This window comes from Salvelinus fontinalis, chromosome 30 (assembly GCF_029448725.1).
Source record: "Salvelinus fontinalis isolate EN_2023a chromosome 30, ASM2944872v1, whole genome shotgun sequence".
Classification (NCBI taxonomy): Eukaryota; Metazoa; Chordata; class Actinopteri; order Salmoniformes; family Salmonidae; genus Salvelinus; species Salvelinus fontinalis.
In genome coordinates, this window is record NC_074694.1 from 23,992,789 (window position 1) to 24,008,275 (window position 15,487).

Below are 15,487 nucleotides of genomic sequence, written 5' to 3' on the forward strand. Positions count from 1 at the left end.
GTAGACCAAATCCCCTCTTGCTCTCTCCTCCCCTCCCCTCTTTTCCCCTCCTTTTCACAATGTATTTTTCTTAGCCACATCTGACCATAATATGAAATATTGTTTCTTCATTCATCCGTCTCTTCTTTCTTCCTTCCTTTATGCTCATACTCTTTTCCTGCCTCTCTTTCCTCTCTTCCCTGCAGCAACAGAGAGGGCAGGAGGCTGTTTAAAGGGCTGTGTTTTATATGAGTTAACAACAGAGGATTTAATCATTTCTAGAGAAGTGAAGTAATAATTTTGTGGAGAGAGTACACTGTATGCATTTTTATGTTCCTGTAAATTTGTCTGAATCTGTTATCCCTGGAAGTATACACTGGACAGAAAGAGAAACAATATTGGCAATTGTGTCTGTCAACAATATACAGTAGATGTTATAGACTAGAATTCTTGAGTTCCGCTTCCGTATGACTATTTTAGGCAATATGATTTGCCCATTGGTATCCTTGCTCTTTTTGAGCTGTATGCTTCTATGAGTGGGTGTGTTTGCGTCTGTGTGATTTGTTCTGTGAAGTGGCTCTAACGCCCTTCAAAAATCCCTGTCTGTCTCAACAATTCAACAAGTAGCACTCAAAATCACCCCTATCCTTTTGTTCTGAAGTTTTTCGGGAGCTAAGCTATTTACCAGGTCAATGTAGCTACAGTACCTCTTGTCTTCTCTCCCCCCCAGACCCTTGGCTCACAGCAAACTTTCCTCGGCTCTCAGACATTTGTGTAAAGCTGTTAAGGAGAGAAAAGACAACATGTTCCCTAAAAGGCTGCTTCTCTTGAATTACCCTCTGGTGTGCATTGATACCCTGCAGATAGACAGACAAACATGAGGGGATTGTCATGCTGAGGGACCTGGCCAAACCACTGCTGCTGCTACAGTAAATGCCTTCCTGGCTCAATGGATTTAGTCTCTCAGGCAGAGCTGAAACCACAGAGATGGGGTATAGTGTGGGTACGCTGGAAGCAGGCCCTGGCTGTGTCTATCTATATCACAGCCTGGCTGTCACATACACAGCCTTCTATGGGGACTACTGTGAAGTTGTCACTGAGCAGTGTCTGTTAATGGCTCCTGCTGTCTGCTGTCTGCTATGCTAGCTGATGTTATGTGAAGGTGTTGGCCAGTTGGTGAGACAGCTCTGTCTGTCTGGTGGGACGGGGCCGTCTGGGCTGTGATTCAGTGTTGAGGGAGAAAATGGCTGTAGAGGGTTTTATGTTAGTGCGCCAGGGAATGTGAGAATAAAACTTGTGACAAACAGAACTTGTGATATTTAGAGGGAGGTGTTGCTGTGGTTTAGTGATTGCTGCTGTGCTCTTTCAGAAATTCAGCTCCCTTATGGGTTGGTTGTCTTTAGATAATGGTTGCACTCACATCTCTATTCTAGCTACATATCTCTGATGGTTAGACATAGTTCCTGTGTTATATCAGAGATGACGGGTTTCTGGAACATTGTTATTGAGGGAAACAGCGAGGCATCCTGTCATGTAAGCAGCATGTGGTGCTTGTCTGCCTGCAGGACTATTATCACTGCTGGGTCAAGCCAGGCAGATCCCAGTCAATACCTCAGCATCATCACAACATGGGTCACTCTCCATGTTTCCACATTCACTTTACTTTACCCTGGACACTGTCAGAAATCATACATGTAGAGAAGAAACTACTTCCTATGAATACCCTACCCAGCAAACCAAAATAGTTTCTGTGAAAGTTCCCTGAACATTCATTTGGTCTCTGCAAATGTCCTCATAACACAAAAACGGTCTAGTCGTGCTGATGATTAAAGAATGTATGTATAAAACATTAGCCAGATGTTGCAAGAAATTTCCTAGAACAAATTTAAGCTGTTCTTTAAAGGTTCCCAGAATGATTCATTGTGGGAACTGTCTGGTGAGAACATTGTGGGGACATCACAAAAGATATGTTCCTAAAACACAAACTGTCCACTTGTGCGGATGATTCTACAATGTTTATTTTAGGTTGCAAAAAACATTCACAACACATTTAGCTTTTCTTTAAAGTTTTGTAAAGAACATTGTGGGGATTTGACAAGAGATAGGTTCCCAAAACACTAAAACTGTCCAGTTGTGCTGACATGCAGATAATGTTTGTATCAGGGTGCACAAAACATTCCTGTGATGTTGCAAGAATGTTGACATAACAGGCTTTCTAAGTTCTTTAAAGGTTTCCAGAACATGTAATTAGGTTGTGGGAATAGTGTGGATACATTACAAGAGATGACATTCATACAATGTTTAAGTTAGGTAATGTTGTAAGAATATTCACAGAACACCTGAGCTGTGTTTGAATTCCCATACTAATATGGGAATTCAAATACTGAATACTACATACTTAATACTATTAGTTCATTTTAGTATACTGTAAACAAATGGTATCCTTTCAGTTGAGTGTACGAGTGCGTTGCCTGTCTATCAGAAGTTGATGCTGTTGCTATGCAACGTCTTGCTAGCTTGTTAGCATAACACATTTCTAGCTAGCCATCTTACGACTTCATTAACAATGTCCATTGAGAATGTATTTGGGCGACCTGGACCTCAAACCCCACTTCCGAATTACAACCCTCTTTTGACAGCCTGGTAGAGCAAGAAGACCAGGACTATGGCTGTGGCAAGACCTTGGAAAGCTTCCTGTTTGTCTATTGGCTGGCCAGTGGCACTTCGTACTGTGTTATGTCCGAGGCATTTGATGTCCCCCGGACCACAGTGCACAATGTCATCCACAGGGTGAGTGATGGGATCACAAAGAAGGTCATCCATTTTTACATCACAAGATGAAATGCAGGAGGTTGGTGAGGGATTCACCATACGGGCACGGTCCCATGCATTTCAACAGGTTGCTGGCACCATTGATGGATTCCACATCCTGATCAAGCCCCCTACAGTGGACCAGCAGGATTACCTGAACAGAAAATTGTTCTATTCTTATCAGCTACAGGCCATCTGTGACCACAGGTGCAGGTTCATCGACATCTACATTGCCTTCCTCGGGTATGTGCACAAAGCCAGGGTCCTGAAACACAGCCCTGTGTATGTTCAGAGCCTGTACCCACCACAAGGCTGGTTTCTCCTCGGGGATGGAGGGTATCCCTGGTTGGCGGATCCCATCTGTCTGATGACCCCCTACAGGCAGCCAGTGAGGGGCGCAGTGGAGGCCACCTACAATGCAAAGCATTCCAAGGCGAGGAATGTGTCGGAGCGGTCCTTCGGGATAATGAAGACTCAGTGGCGCTCAATCTTAAGGATGGCCCTGGAGGTGAATCTTACCTTTGTGCCTGAGGTGGTCGCATGCTGCGTTGTGCTGCACAACGTCTGCCTCAGCAACGAGGACATTGTGGACCCTGAGGAGGATAATGACGGAGACCTGGACCAGCCTCAGCAACTGAGATACCAGCTGCTGCTACCATGATACCAATTGCGCCGGAGGAGATGGCTGACGTTTTACAGACTCCTAACCAATTGTGCTATTGCGTGTGTTTTTTCTCATTATTTGTAACTTATTTTGTACAGAATGTTTCTGACATCGTCTCTTATGACTGAAAAGAGCTTCTGGACATCAGAAAAGCGATTTTCACGTCGTACTGGACTAATATTTTTTCTTTAACGAGTCGGACACGACCCAAGTCCCTGTCATTCACATGAAGAAGAGATGGAGATTTAGGGGACGTAGGTCGCGGTGCCTTGTAGGAATCTGATGGTGAGTGGATAACCCGCCTCTACCTTCCATACCATTAGCCAACGTCCAATCATTTTATAATAAATCAAATCAAATTTTATTTGTCACATACACATGGTTAGCAGATGTTAATGCGAGTGTAGCGAAATGCTTGTGCTTCTAGTTCCGACAATGCAGTAATAACCAACGAGTAATCTAACCTAACAATGTCACAACAACTACCTTATACACACAGTGTAAAGGAATGAAGAATATGTACATAAAAATATATGAATGAGTGATGGTACAGAACGGCATAGGCAAAATGCAGTAGATGGTATCGAGTACAGTATGTACATATGAGATGAGTAATGTAGGGTATGTAAACATATAAAAGTGGCATTGTTTAAAGTGGCTAGTGATACATGTGTTACATAAAGATGGCAAGATGCAGTAGATGGTATAGAGTACAGTATATACATATGAGATGAGTAATGCAGGGTATGTAAACATTATATGAAGTGGCATTGTTTAAAGTGGCTAGTGATACATTTTTTACATCCATTTTTCCATTATTAAAGTGGCTGGAGTTGAGTCAGTATGTTGGCAGGAGCCACTCAATGTTAGTCGTGGCTGTTTAACAGTCTGATGGCCTTGAGATTGAAAAACAGCTTCTGTCTCTCGGTCCCTGATTTGATGCACCTGTACTGACCTCGCCTTCTGGATGATAGCGGGGTGAACAGTCAGTGGCTCGGGTGGTTGTTGTCCTTGATGATCTTTATGACCTTCCTGTGACATCGGGTGGTGTAGGTGTCCTGGAGGGCAGGTAGTTTGCCCCCGGTGATGCGTTGTGCAGACCTCACTACCCTCTGGAGAGCCTTACGGTTGTGGGCGGAGCAGTTGCTGTACCAGGCGGTGATACAGCCCGACAGGATGCTTTCGATTGTGCATTTATAAAAGTTTGTGAGTGCTTTTGGTGACAAGCCAAATTTCTTCAGCCTCCTGAGTTTGAAGAGGCGCTGCTGCGCCTTCTTCACCACACTGTCTGTGTGGGTGGACCAATTCAGTTTGTCTGTGATGTGTACGCCAAGGAACTTAAAACGTACTACCCTCTCCACTATTGCCCCGTCGATGTGGATAGGGGGGTGCTCCTGAAGCTCCTATGTTTCCTGAAGTCCACGATCATCTCCTTTGTTTTGTTGACGTTGAGTGTAAGGTTATTTTCCTGACACCACATTCCGAGGGCCCTCACCTCCTCCCTGTAGGCCGTCTCGTCGTTGTTGGTAATCAAGCCTACCACTGTAGTGTCGTCTGCAAACTTGATGATTGAGTTGGAGGCGTGCATGGCCACGCAGTCGTGGGTGAACAGGGAGCACAGGAGAGGGCTCAGAACGCACCCTTGTGGGGCCCCAGTGTTGAGGATCAGCGGGGTGGAGATGTTGTTACCTACCCTCAACACCTGGGGGCGGCCCGTCAGGAAGTCCAGTACCCAGTTGCACAGGGCGGGGTTGATGATGAGTTTGGAGGGTACTATGGTGTTAAACGCTGAGCTGTAGTTGATGAACAGCATTCTCACATAGGTATTCCTCTTGTCCAGATGGGTTAGGGCAGTGTGCAGAGTGGTTGCGACCGCGTCGTCTGTGGACCTATTGGGGCGGTAAGCAAATTGGAGTGGGTCTAGGGTGTCAGGTAGGGTGGAGGTGATATGGTCCTTGACTAGTCTCTCAAAGCACTTCATGATGACGGAAGCGAGTGCTACGGGGCAGTAGTCGTTTAGCTCAGTTACCTTAGCTTTCTTGGGAACAGGAACAATGGTCGCCCTCTTGAAGCATGTGGGAACAGCAGACTGGGATAAGGATTGATTGAATATGTCCGAAAACACACTAGCCAGCTAGTCTGCGCATGTTCTGAGGACGCGGCTGGGGATGCCGTCTGGGCCTGCAGCCTTGCGAGGGTTAACACGCTTAAATGTTTTGCTCACATCGGCTGCAGTGAAGGAGAGTCCGCAGGTTTTGGTAACGGGCCGTGTCAGTGGCACTGTATTGTCCTCAAAGCGAGCAAAGAAGTTGTTTAGTCTGTCTAGGAGCAAGACATCCTGTTCCACGATGGGGCTGGTTTTCTTTTTTTAATCCGTGATTGAATGTAGACCCTGCCACTTACCTATCGTGTCTGAGCCGTTGAATTGCGACTCTACTTTGTCTCTATACTGACGCTTAGCTTGTTTGATAACCTTGCGGCGGGAATAGCTACACTGTTTCTATTCGGTCATGTTTCCGGTCACCTTCCCCTGATTAAAAGCAGTGGTTTGCGCTTTCAGTTTCGCGCGAATGCTGCCATCAATCCACGGTTTCTGGTTTGGGAATGTTTTAATAGTTGTTGTGGGTACTGTTGTGGTAATTTCCTGTATTACTCAATGATGAGAGAGCAAACCACACACAAGTCAGAGTTATATTATAAAGTCCATCTTTAATTATATATGAGCTTCACCATAGCCCTTTTTGACTCTCAGATCAATTCAGTGTCTATAAATGAATTCTCTGAGAGTCCTTACAAAACACTTCTTAGAATATTTTATAGAAAATATACACCCCTCTCAACTCACATGAAGAACAACAGATCTTAGGAACATTACAAAGAACCTTTTACTTGAAAGAGGAGTGTCCCATAGCCAGATAGCCTTAGCTATACATTATCGTTCAGTTTGGTCTCCTAAAACGAGATTCTAATCTCATTCTTGGTACCACTTAGTACGAAAACATTATCTCATCCATATATCAATTGTCAATTCCAGATACTTCCATCTCAAATACACCCCCTCCTGGACAAGCTCAGAAAAGACAGTGAACCTCTTAGGTCATATACTAGGTCAAGATAAGGGCAACCTCAGAGGGGTAATACAATGATTCCAGACACTTCCATACTCCTCCCCCCAATGGGAAAAGAAGGGAGTGACTAGCGTACAGACATAGTGGAGCCCTTCTCCCTTTCTGATATTCTGCCTAGTATGAAAGTAAATAAAATATCTTATTTATCTATGTCACCTAACTAATTCTGATTCAGCTATGACAGTACGACATCGCCGATGCACTTGCTAATAAACTCGCTCACCGAATCAGCGTATTCGTCAATTTTGTTGTTTGACACAATGCGGAACATATCCCAGTCCATGTGATCGAAGCAATCTTGAAGCGTGGAATCAGATTGGTCGGACCAGCGTTGAACAGACCTGAGCGCGGGAGCTTCCTGTTTTAGTTTCTGTCTATAGGCTGGAAGCAACAAAATGGAGTCGTGGTCAGCTTTTCCGAAAGAGGGCTGGGGAGGGCCTTATATGCATCGCGGAAGTTAGAATAACAATGATCCAGTGTTTTACCAGCCCTGGTTGCACAATCGATATGCTGATAGAATTTAGGGAGTCTTGTTTTCAGATTAATTAACTGGATGAGCTCTGATCAAGACTATCCTACCAATGGGACATTAAAAACTGGAATATCTTATGTTTCACCGAGTGGTGGCTGAATGACGATATGGATAACATACAGCTGGCTGGGTTTTCCGTGCATCTGCAAGATAGAACAGCTGCCTCCGGTAAGACAAGGGGTGGGGGTCTGTGTCTATTTGTAAATAACAGCTGATGCACAACATCTAATATTAAGGATGTCTCGAGGTTTTGCTCGCCTGATGTAGAGTATCTCATGATAAGCTGTAGACAACACTATTTACCAAGAGAGTTTTCATATATATTTTTCGTAGCTGTCTATTTACCACCACAAACTGATGCTGGCACTAAGATTGCACTCAACGAGCTGTATAAGGCCATAAGCAAACAAGAAAATGCTACAATGATGATACAATTTGTGAAAGGCCGTCTAGGGCTGTGATTGGTGGATAATCTCTGTGCACGTGTTGTCACGCAATTGGGACATGATTCGACATTGGGCTGACAGAGAAGAGACAGTGAGATGCTGCATTTGTAAAACGTTACAACATTATTATAGAACCTCGATTCTTGCGATACAGGCATTTTCCATATCGCGCTAAAAAATAAACTTGAATATATATAAAAATAACTCAATAAATCGCCCAGCCCTACTTAAAACATTTTGGTATTACAGACTCGGACAGTGAGAGGTTGAAAATATCAGTAAAGACACTTGCCAGTTGGTCAGCGCATGCTCGCAGTACACGTCCTTTAAATCCGCCTGGCCCTGCGTCCTTGTGAATGTTGACCTGCTTAAAGGTCTTACTCCCATCGACTGCGGAGAGCGTGATCACACAGTCATCCAGAACAACTGGTGGTCTCATGCATGTTTCGGTGTTATTTGCCTCGAAGCGAGCATATAAGTAGTTTAGCTTGTTTGGGAGGCTTTTGTCACTGGGCAGTTCTCGGCTGTCCTTCCCTTTGTAGTCTGTAATGGTTTGCAAGCCCTGCCACATTCGACGAGCGTCAGAGCTGGTGTAGTACGATTCGATCTTAGTCCTGTACTGACGCTTTGCCTGTTTGATGGTTCGTCGGAGGGCAAAGGTGGATTTCTTATAGGCGTCCGGGTTAAAGTGACTATGCATATATGATAAACAGAGAGTAGCAGTAGTGTAAAAGAGGGTTTGGCGGGTGGTGGGTGGGACACAATGCAGATAGCCCGTTTAGCGGGAATGTGCGGGAGCACTGGTTGGTCGGCCCAATTGAGGTAGTATGTACATGAATGTATTGTTAAAGTGACTATGCATATAGGATAAACAGAGAGTAGCAGCAGCGTAAAAATAGGGGTTGGGGAGAGGTAAGTCCGGTTAGCCATTTGATTACCTGTTCAGGAGTCTTATGGCTTGGAGGTAAAAACTGTTGAGAAGCCTTTTTGTCCTAGACTTGGCACTCCGGTACCACTTGCCATGCAGTAGTAGAGAGAACAGTCTATGACTGGAGTGGCTGGGGTCTTTGACAATTCTTAGGGCCTTCCTCTGACACCGCCTAGTGTAGAGGTCCTGGATGGCAGGCAGCTTAGCCCCAGTGATGTACTGGGCCGTACGCACTACCCTCTGTAGTGCCTTGCAGTCAGAGGCCGAGCAATTGCCGTACCAGGCAGTGATGCAACCAGTCAGGATGCTCTCGATGTTGCAGCTGTAGAACTTTTTGAGGATCTCAGGACCCATGCCAAATCTTTTTAGTTTCCTGAGGGGGAATAGTCTTTGTCGTGCCCATTTCACGACTGTCTTGGTGTGTTTGGACCATTCTAGTTCGTTGTTAATGTGGACACCAAGGAACTTGAAGCTCTCAACCTGCTCCACTACAGCCCCGTCGATGAGAATGGGGGCGTGCTCGGTCCTCTTTTTCCTGTAGTCCACAATAATCTCCTTAGTCTTGGTTACGTTGAGGGATAGGTTGTTGTCCTGGCACCACCTGGCCAGGTCTCTGACTTCCTCCCTGTAGGCTGTCTCGTCGTTGTCGGTGATCAGGCCTACCACTGTTGTATCGTCTGCAAACTTTTTTTAAATATTTTATTTTTATCCCATTTTCTCCCCAATTTTTTCGTGGTATCCAATCGCTAGTAATTACTACCTTGTCTCATCGCTACAACTCCCGTACGGGCTCGGGAGAGACGAAGGTCGAAAGCCATGCGTCCTCCGAAGCACAACCCAACCAGCCTTACTGCTTCTTAACACAGCGCGCCTCCAACCCGGAAGCCAGCCGCACCAATGTGTCGGAGGAAACACCGTGTACCTGGCCCCCTTGGCTGGCGCGCACTGCGCCCGGCCCGCCACAGGAGTCGCTGGAGCGCGATGAGACAAGGATATCCCTACCGGCCAAACCCTCCCTACCCCGGACGACGCTATGCCAATTGTGCGTCGCCCCACGGACCTCCCGGTCGCGGCCGGCTGCGACAGAGCCTGGGCGTGAACCCAGAGACTCTGGTGGCGCAGTTAGCACTGCGATGCAGTGCCCTAGACCACTGCGCCACCCGGGAGGCCCTTTCGTCTGCTAACTTAATGATTAGCCTATTAGCCTATCAGAAGCTTCTAAAGCCATGACATCATTTTCTGGAATCTTCCAAGCTGTTTAAAGGCAGTGGCTTCAGTTAAAGCAGTGGCTTCTTCCTTGCTGAGCGGCCTTTCAGGTTATGTCGATATAGGACTAATTTTACTGTGGACATAGATACTTTTGTACCTGTTTCCTCCAGCATCTTCACAAGGTCCTTTGCTGTGGTTCTGGGATTGATTTGAGCTTTTCGCAGCAAAGTACATTCATCTCTAGGAGGCAGAACGCGTCTCCTTCCTGAGCGGTATGACGCATTCATGGTCCCGTGGTGTTAATACTTGCATACTATTGTTTATACAGATGAACTTGGTACCTTCAGGCGTTTGGAAATTGCTCCCAAGGATGAGCCAGACTTGTGGAGGTCTACAATTTTTTTTCTGACATCTTGGCTGATGTCTTTTGATTTTCCCATCATGTCAAGCCAAGTTTGAAGGTAGGCCTTGAAATACATCCACAGGTACACCTCCAATTGACTCAAATGAGGTCAATTCAAATCAAAGTTTATTTGACACTGTCACGTTCCTGACCTTATTTCCTTTGTTCAGTCTTGTTTAGTTGGTCAGGACGTGAGCTGGGTGGGCATTCTATGTTATGTGTTTCTATGTTGGGTTTATAGTTTGGCCTAATAAGGTTCTCAATCAGGGGCAGGTGTTTTTCATTGTCTCTGATTGGGAACCATATTAAGGTTGACTGTTTTCACTGTTTGTTTGTGGGCGATTGTTCCTGTTCGTGCGTTCGTTGTCTGTATGTTCACATGTTCAGGTCTGTAGCGTCGTTAGTTTCATTTTCTGTTTATTGTTTTGTTCGTGTTGTTAAGTGTTTCCAATAAATATGGAAACGTACCACGCTGCGCTTTGGTCCTCCTCTCTTCCACCTAACGACGAGCGTTACAGAATCACCCACCAAAACCAGACCAAGCAGCGTGGTAACAGGCAGTGGCAGCAGGAGCAGCGCAAGAAGGAGGAATGGACATGGGAAGACGTTTTGGACGGCAAAGGTTGCTACACATGGGAGGAGATCCTGGCTGGAAAGGATCGCCTCCCATGGGAACAGGTGGAGGCAGCTAGGAGAGCAGAGGCAGCCGGAGAGAGGAGCCAGCGATGTGAGGAGGCAGCACGGCAGCGCGACAGGTACGAGAGGCAGCCCCATAATTTTCTTTTGGGGGGGGGCTAAAGAGGAGTGTGGATAAGCCAGGTAGCAGACCTGAGCTCACTCCTCGTGCTTATTATAAGCAGCACGTTACTGGTCAGGCACCGTGTTATGCGGTTAAGCGCACGGTGTCGTCAGTGCGTGCCCATAGCCCAGTGCGCTATAGGGCAGCCCCCCGAAAGTGTCATGTGAGTGTGGGCATCCAGCCAGGGCGTAGTGTGCCTGCTCAGCGTGTCTGGTCTCCAGTACGCCGTTTCGGTCCAGGGTATCCTGCGCCGGCTCTGCGTGCTGGGTCTCCGGGGCGCTGGGAGGGTGCAGTGCGTCCTATGCCTGCGCTCCGCTCGTACCAGGCAAATGTGGGAGTGGAGCCTAAGGGAGAGGTGCGCGTAGTAGGCACTAGATCTCCAGTGCTCACCCACAGCCCGGTTCAACCTGTGCCTGCACTCTGGAGGGTCCGGGCTAGAGTAGTAGTCCAGCCTGGGGGAGTGGTGCCAAGGCTGCGCACCAGAGCTCCAGTGCTCCCCCACAGCCCGGTCCTTCAGGTGCCTCCTCCTAACACCAAGCCTCCTGTAGGTCTCCCCAGCCTGGTCCTGTGGCAGCCCCACGCACCAGTCTGTCTCTCCGCCTCCTCCCTACAGGTGTATCCTTCTGCCCAGCGTTGCCTGCACTGCCCGTCTGCCCAGCGCCGCCTGCACTGCCCGTCTGCCCAGCGCCGCCTGCGCTGCCCGTCTGCCCAGTGCCGCCTGAGCTGTCCGTCTGCCCAGCACCGCCTGCGCTGCCCGTCTGCCCAGCGCCGTCTGAACCGCCCGTCTGTCCTGAGCCTTCAAAGCCGCCCGTCTGTCCTGAGCCTTCAAAGCCGCCCGTCTGTCCTGAGCCTTCAGAGCCGTCCGTCAGTCAGGAGCCGCTAGAGCCGTCTGTCAGTCAGGAGCCGCCAGAGCCGTCCGTCAGTCAGGAGCCGCCAGAGCCGCCCGACAGACAGGAGCCGCCAGAGCCGCCCGCCAGACAGGAGCCGCCAGAGCCGCCCGCCAGACAGGGGCCGCCAGAGCCGCCCGCCAGACAGGGGCGGCCAGAGCCGCCCGCCAGACAGGGGCGGACAGAGCCGTCAGCCAGACAGGGGCCGCCAGAGCCGCCAGAGCCGTCAGCCAGCCAGGAGCCGCCAGAGCCGCCAGCCAGCCAGGAGCCGCCAGAGCCGCCCGCCAGACAGGAGCCGCCAGAGCCGCCAGCCAGCCAGGAGCCGCCAGAGCCGCCCGCCAGACAGGGGCGGCCAGAGCCGTCAGCCAGACAGGAGCCGCCAGAGCCGTCAGCCAGCCAGGAGCCGCCAGAGCCGCCAGCCAGCCAGGAGCCGCCAGAGCCGCCCGCCAGACAGGAGCCGCCAGAGCCGCCAGCCAGCCAGGAGCCGCCAGAGCCGCCAGCCAGCCAGGAGCCGCCAGAGCCGCCAGCCAGCCAGAAGCCGCCAGAGCCGCCAGCCAGCCAGGAGCCGCCAGAGCCGCCAGCCAGCCAGGAGCCGCCAGAGCCGTCAGCCAGCCAGGAGCCGCCAGAGCAGTCAGCCAGCCAGGAGCCGCCAGAGCCGCCAGCCAGCCAGGAGCCGCCAGAGCCGCCAGCCAGCCAGGAGCCGCCAGAGCCGTCAGCCAGCCAGGAACCGCCAGAGCAGTCAGCCAGCCAGGAGCCGCCAGAGCCGTCAGCCAGCCAGGAGCTGCCAGAGCTGCCAGCATGTTCCTGTTCGTGCGTTCGTTGTCTGTATGTTCACATGTTCAGGTCTGTAGCGTCGTTAGTTTCATTTTCTGTTTATTGTTTTGTTCGTGTTGTTAAGTGTTTCCAATAAATATGGAAACGTACCACGCTGCGCTTTGGTCCTCCTCTCTTCCACCTAACAACGAGCGTTACAGTCACGTGCGCTGAATTTCCCTGGACTGCAAATCTTACATGCTGGAACTAAAAGAACTAAGAACTAAATAACACATTTGAAATATTTAAAGAAGGATATTTTGCAAGTACAGCAGTTGTTTTCATATATGCAGCACTGTTTGAATTGAATAAATGGCAAAAAATATTCTACACGTCTTTCCCAGTCATTTACTGAAGTTGGAATACAACACAAAATTTGTAAGACACATCAACCATTTTTTTAACACATCCATGTTGTGTTACTTTTAACTTAACTTTTACTTTTTTTAAAAATCCTGTGGGATTAGTGATTTTTCCAATAGAATCCAAGATTCTCACAATCATATAGGATTTTGTCACCTCTATCAAAATCCTGTTGGAATCCTGTTGGACTACAGTTTTCCTATTAGAAATAAAAAGTGATCATATTAGATCCTGTAGGATTCTCGCAGTCTTATACGATTTTGTCACCTCTATCAAAATCCTGTTGGAATCCTGTTGGACTACAGTTTTCCCATTATAAATAAAAAGTGATCATATTAGATCCTATAGGATTCTCGCAGTCTTATACGATTTTGTCACCTCTATCAGAATCCTAAATCCTATTGGAGTACTTTCTTTCCTATTGGAATTCAAAAGAAATCTGATTGGATCCTATAGTTTTTAAATTTTTATGTGATATTTTTTTTACAATACAAAACACACATACAAACGACAACATACAGATGCACACAAACATCCACAACCTCACCCGTGCCCAGTATCATCTGCCACATGGCCTAAACCTGCACCAATTTGTTTCTCTCTGTTGCCCACATACTTTTTGACCTTTCCATTGTGTTAATGATGGATGACTGGTTGATTTCCATTTTTGAAGTATGTTTTTACAAGATGATTGACAAGAAAAGTGTCGTCCAACCCATTGGGTATCTCACTGCACCTTCTTATGCCATGTCTTGAAATATGCAGACAGACGGATTAAAATAAATGTATCCTAAAGGAGTCTTGTAGGATTGTGTCACCTCAATCAGAATCTTATTAGAACCCATTAAATGATAGTTTGTTGTCATTAGTTTGAGTACAATACAACAACATTAATTACAGAATGTTATATGATCGGAAACACTGACGTCTTTGAGGATAAACACGACGTCTTTGAGGATAACACAGTGCCACCAACGCGGCCCGCTACCAAGGACTGTGGGCTCTCCTTCTCCGTGGCCGACGTGAGTAAGACATTTAAGCATGTTAACTCTCACTAAGCCTGCCAACCCAAACGGCATCCCTAGTCGTGTCCTCAGAGCATGCGCAGGCCAGTTGGCTGGAGTGTTTACGGACATATTCAATCTCTCCCTATCCCAGTCTGCTGTCCCCACTTGCTTCAAGATGTCCACCATTCTTCCTGTACCCAAGAAAGCAAAGGTAACTGAACTAAATGACTGTCGCCCCATAGCACTCACTTCTGTCATCATGAAGTGCTTTGAGAGACCAGTCAAGGATCATATCACCTCTGCCTTACCTGACACCCTAGACCCATTTCAATTTGCTTACCGCCCCAATAGATCCACAAACAATGTAATCGCCATCGCACTGCAAACTGCCCTATCCCATCTGGACAAGAGGAATACCTTTGTAAGAATGCTGTTCATTGACTATAGCTCAGCATTCAACACCATAGTACCCTCCAAGCTCATCACTAAGCTTGAGGCCCTGGGTCTGAACCCTGCCCTGTGCAACTGGGTCCTGGACTTCCTGACAGGCCACCCCCAGGTGGGAAGGTAGGAAACAACCCCTCCACTTCATTGATCCTCAACACTGGGGCCCCACAAGAATGCGTGCTTAGCACCCTCCTGTACTCTCTGTTCACCCATGACTGCATGGCCTCACACCTCCAACTCAATCATCAAGTTTGCAGACGACACAACGGTAGTAGGCCTGATAACCAACAATGACGAGACAGCCTATATGGAGGAGGTGAGGGCCCTGGGAGTGTGGTGCCAGGAAAATAATCTCTCATCCAACGTCAACAAAACAAAGGAGCTTATCGTGGCCTTCAGGAAACAGCAGAGGGAGCACCCCCCATCCACATCGACGGGACCACAGTGGAGAAGGTGAAAAGCTTCAAGTTCCTCAATGTACACATCACTGACGATCTGAAATGGTCCACCCACACAAACAGTGTGGTGAAGAAGGCGCAACAGCACCTCTTCAACCTCAGGAGGCTGAAGAAATTTGGCTTGGCACCTAAAACCCTCACAAACTTTTACAGATGCACAATTGAGAGCATCCTGTCGGGCTGTATCACCTCCTGGTACGGCAACTGCACCACCCGCACCGCAGGGATCTCCAGAGGGTGGTGCGGTCTGCCCAACGCATCACCGGGGGGAATACTACCTGCCCTCCAGGACACCTACAGCACCTGATGTCACAAGAAGGACAAAAAGATCATCAAGTACAACAACCACCCGAGCCACTGCCTGTTCACCCCGCTATCATCCAGTAGGCGAGGGTAGTAAAATCCTATGGGACAGGTTCCAAAATCTGATAGGATATTCTATAGGATGTGTGTTGAAAGGGTGTCTTGAATAATGTGTTAAATGTGACTTAACTCTAACACTTTGATTGTGTTAAAAGTAACACGTTATCCCTAGCTAGACACACGGATGTGTTAAAAAAATAACACACCGTGTTGTTTTTTACACATCTGTTCTAAGTGTGTAGCCATGGCA

General features: G+C 48.0%; 1 protein-coding gene across 8 annotated transcripts in view; it reads left to right on the forward strand.

Moving 5' to 3' along the window:
- tanc2b (tetratricopeptide repeat, ankyrin repeat and coiled-coil containing 2b) overlaps nucleotides 1–15,487 on the forward strand; it is a 252,008-nt gene that overhangs the window by 111,001 nt on the left and 125,520 nt on the right. The window lies entirely within an intron of this gene.